Source organism: Schistocerca serialis, chromosome 8 (assembly GCF_023864345.2).
Source record: "Schistocerca serialis cubense isolate TAMUIC-IGC-003099 chromosome 8, iqSchSeri2.2, whole genome shotgun sequence".
NCBI lineage: Eukaryota > Metazoa > Arthropoda > Insecta > Orthoptera > Acrididae > Schistocerca > Schistocerca serialis.
Genome location: NC_064645.1, coordinates 77468640 through 77473933, shown reverse-complemented (window position 1 = coordinate 77473933; position 5294 = coordinate 77468640).

Here is a 5294-nt window from a genome sequence, read left to right as displayed (position 1 = left end):
AACCCTCGGCGGCAGGGGCCGCGCAATCCGTGACATAGCGTCTCTAACCGCGCAGCCACTCCGCGCGACATCTGACCCATATTCACTGGTCAGGCTGCCGGCCTTCAGCGCCGACGTCGGCTGCTGCGGCGGTGGCGTCGGCGGCGTCGAAAGCAACGCGCAACGCTGTGTCCGAATTTTATTTTTTGGAGACTTATCGACAGACGGCTCTTGAACGCTGCAGCTCTCTACGGCTGCATTTTATCGTATAGTGAGAGGGGTCTCGTGATCTCTGAGAGTCGACGACTTGGTAAGTGGAAATAGACTGGTCACAAGAATTAATGAAACATGCTTTTGGACTTCTGCCACACTCCACTGAACAATAATTGAGGGCTGGGTATACCACCAAATTAAACCCTTATCTTTCAAAAATTAAGTGCACAACAATAAAACATCACACCCTCGGTCGTTTTGATAAAAAGAACTGAAATGTTCGAGAGGTGTCGAAAACAGAGTGAAGATAATGTCACCCCGTTATCTTGGGTGCTTTTCATTGGACTTTGAGAGTTTCATTAGCGTGTATACCTTCTGTAAGCGTTTATCACTCCCTGGCAGATATAAGGCGAACTACGCGTAAGTCTATGGAGGTCACCGAGCGGGGTGGCGCAGTGGTTAGACACTGGACTCGCATTCGGGAGAACGACGGTTCAATCCCGCGTCCGGCCATCCTGATTTAGGTTTTCCGTGATTTCCCTAAATCACTCCAGGCAAATGCCGGGATGGTTCCTCTGAAAGGGCACGGCCGACTTCCTTCCCAATCCTTCCCTAATCCGATGAGACCGATGACCACGCTGTCTGGTCTCCTTCCCCAAAACCAACCAATCTATGGAGGTCACCCTGTGGCATCCATTCCCATTCTTCAATGAGAGCCAATGAGAGCTCTTGGAGAGTGTGTTGGAATAGGATGGCCTCGAACACGTCAGTCAAGCATGTCCCACATATGCACGATGGGGTTTTGATCGGGATTCACTGCCAGCCCTTCCGTCACTTCAGTGTCCGGGCTTCACAAGTAACCCCTGCTGATGCCCGTCACATAGACCTCGGCATGAGAGGGAATTCACGGCCACCACTGCATGCAGCAGCCACCACATGGTCCAACAGGCTGTGTTTGATGTACTGCCTGGTGGTATGCCGACCATCAATAACGACAAGATCCGTATGATTGTCAACACTGAAGCCGCCTCACATCGTCACAGAACCTTAGAAATCTGTCGATTTCCTGGACAACATTGGGCAGTTACCACTTACCATGAGTCCCCGCACACGAACACGACCATCACCTTGCATCAGAGGATATCTGGACTCGTCTATAAATAATACATTTCGCGAATGACAAAGTTGCCAATTGATATGGGAACACCGGAACTGAAGGCGAGCTGCAAGATGTCGCGTGAAGCGGTATACAGGAGCAGGAGATCTGGGTCGTAAGGTCATTTGTCCGTAACAGTCTGATCGGACTGGGCGGCCCCAGTGGCGCTTCTGAAATCCTCTTGCAGTGCTCCGGTGGTATCCATACAACGCCGCAACGCAGAGATGGGCAAATATCGGTCTTCAACTGGAAGCGTAATGCGTCAGCGACCTTGTCCAGCTCGCCTTGCGTATTGACCTGCCTTCCTGTAGCGTGTTCACAACCTATGGATAACACATGGAAAGACATTGACATCTGCAGCAACATGACTGAAAGTACATTCTTCTTGGATCAAACAGGGTGCCCTTGCAACTTGTACTGCATTAAGATTACGTATTTTTATGTGCTTGGTTGAAAACAACGTCAATGAATGACAACTGCCATCTGCGTACCTCACTAGAAAACACTGAGACACTGGGACTTACTACACTCAGAGGGGTCACCTGAAACTATTGTGTGGTGCCACCGACAGACACCACTCTTGCTACGTGGTAGCCTTTAAATCGGCCGCGGTCCGTTAGTATACGTCGGACCCGCGTGTCGCCACTATCAGTGATTGCAGACCGAGCGCCGCCACACGGCAGGTCTAGTCTAGAGAGACTCCCTAACACTCGCCCCAGTTGTACAGCCGACTTTGCTAGCGATGGTTCAGTGGCTACATACGCTCTCACTTGCAGAGACGACAGTTTAGCATAGCCTTCAGCTACGTCATTTGCTACGACCTAGCAAGACGCCATATTCAGTTACTATAGGATATATCTTCAAGAACGTATTCTGAACAGATAATATTGTGACTCATGTACCGTCAAGAGCGACGTTCATCATTAATGGATTAAAGTTAAGTATCAAACTAATTATGTCCGCTTTCTGAATTCTCATTCCTTGTCATGTTCCAGACCTCACGTCAGTATAGTTCTTCCCTCCTCACGCCAGCCTGCGTGAGCTAAAACGCGAGCATTTCGGCCTCCACTAGTAACACGGTGTTGGCTCTTCTGCCAATACAAAAACTGTAATGCACAATACGTCCATTGATTTTAATTGGTGCCTATACTGAAAGCAAACATCTCAAGCCATGCAATCAGACTACTGGTACTGCCTCTATCAAAATAGATGGAAGCTACCGGATGTTGATACACCATGTTTCGATAACTGTTTTGAACAGTCTAGTTCATTTTTTTGCGAACTATGACCATTGCTCAGTCTGATTTGGGTGATAGGGACGTATATATATATATATATATATATATATATATATATATATACAGTATCTATTTACGACTTTATAGTGATGGTTGGTTGGTCTGGTCTTCAGTCCTGAGATTGGTTTGATGCAGCTCTCCATGCTACTCTATCCTGTGCAAGCTTCTTCATCTCCCAGTACCCACTGCAACCTACATCCTTCTGAATCTGTTTAGTGTATTCTTCTCTTGGTCTCCCTCTACGATTTTTACCCTCCACGCTGCCCTCCAATACTAAATTAGTGATCCCTCGATGCCTCAGAACATGTTTTTACCAACCGATCCCTTCTTTTAGTTAAGTTGCGCCACGAACTTCTCTTCTCCCCAATCCTGTTCAATACCTCCTCATTAGTTATATGATCTACCCATCTAATCTTCAGCATTCTTCTGTAGCACCACATTTCGAAAGCTTCTATTCTCTTCTTGTCCAAACTAGTTATCGTCCGTGTTTCACTTCCATACGTGGCTACGCTCCATACGAATACTTTCAGAAACGACTTCCTGACACCTAAATCAATACTCGATGTTAACAAATTTCTCTTCTTCAGAAACGCTTTCCTTGCCATTGCCAGTCTACATTTTATATCCTCTCTACTTCGACCATCATCAGTTATTTTGCTCCCCAAATAGCAAAACTCCTTTACTACTTTAAGTGTCTCATTTCCTAATCTAATTCCCTCAGCATCACCCGACTTAATTCGACTACATTCCATTATCCTCGTTTTGCTTCTGTTGATGTTCATCTTATACCCTCCTTTCATGACACTGTCCATTCCGTTCAACTGCTCTTCCAAGTCCTTTGCTGTCTCTGACAGAATTACAATGTCATCGGCGAACCTCAAAGTTTTTATTTCTTCTCCATGGATTTTAATACCTACTAATTTATAGTGATGTCACACACTAATATTGCCAGAATTATATGTCTTTATATCCTGCCTTGGTGCTCTGCCAGATCTTGTTCACAGTCATTGTGTTTGCGGGATTGTATTTTCTCACTATATTTTTCCCAGTACGTTTCTAGTGTAGGTGTGGTGACTATAGGAGCTGCACTAGTCCTGCCCAAGTCTGACGCAAAGTACAGACTAACCTTAGTAATGGCTTAGTCACAGAAGGATTGGTGGTTCTCCTACTCGGAATTTTTTACGTGTCTTCTAGCAATGTCACACACTCGCTAATAGTTACTGCATATTATGTTAGTCTTCATTCCACCTGGGATCACTAATTCTGAAAACTTCATTCTAGTGGGTGGGGGGGGGGGGGGGGAGGTGGTGAGGGAAGGAGGGCACTTAAACTGTTAGCAACGCTTATCTGTAAAGGCATCCACAGATCTCTGCTGGTGAACATATAGGCATATGCCACTTACGCCAACTTGCTGTGGCAGAATATCCCCTCCCCCTCACTCCTTCATATAGCAACATAAGTAATTTTTCCGCCAGCAACCAACTCTGAGACGATTAACCCTACAATTATGCATCTTCCTCAGCCATTGTTGCGTTGGGGTGACAGTCTTCAGGACTAGGCATTATATGTCGGTGTTCGAGGTGTGGGCTACCTTGCAGGTGACGTACTTCTCACTGGTGAGCTCTCTAGGTGCACATTGTGTGGCGCTATGCTACACACACAGTGTGTTTGATTCGAAAGATCAGAATTTTGCCATAACGACACACAATCTAGTAACGTACTGGTGACTTAGAAGGGTTGTATCTTAGCAGTGTGGTATTTCCTACATACAGGGTGTTCCAAAAGGTACGGCCAAACTTTCAGGAAACATTCCTCACACACAAATAAAGAAAAGATGTTATGTGGACATGTGTCCGGAAACGCTTAATTTCCATGTTAGAGCTCATTTTAGTTTCGTCAGTATGTACTGTATTTCCTCGATTCACCGCCAGTTGGCCCAATTGAAGGAAGGTAATGTTGACTTCGGTGGTTGTGTTGACATGCGACTCATTGCTCTGCAGTACTAGCATCAAGCACATCAGTCCGTAGCATCAACAGGTTAGTGTTCATCACGAACGTCGTTTTGCAGTCAGTGCAATGTTTACAAATGCGGAGTTGGCAGATGCCCATTTGAACATGGATTAGCACGGGGCAATAGCCGTGGCGCGGTACGTTTGTATCGAGACAGATTTCCAGAATGAAGGTGTTCCGACAGGAAAACGTTCGAAGCAATTGATCGGCGTATTAGGGAGCACGGAACATTCCAGCCTATGACTCGCGACTGGGGAAGACCCAGAACGACGAGGACACCTGCAATGGACGATAACCCTAATGTCAGCGTCAGAGAAGTTGCTGCTATACAAGGTAACGTTGACCACGTCACTGTACGGAGAGTGCTACGGGAGAACCAGTTGTTTCCGTACCATGTACAGCGTGTGCAGGCACTATCAACAGCTGATTGGCCTCCACGGGTACACTTCTGCGAATGGTTCATCCAACAATGTGTCAATCCTCATTTCAGTGCAAATGTTCTCTTTACGGATGAGACTTGATTCCAACGTGATCAAATTGTAAATTTTCACAATCAACATGTGTGGGCTGACGAGAATCCGCATGCAAAAATGCAATCACGTCATCAACACAGATTTTCTGTGAACGTTTGGGCAGGC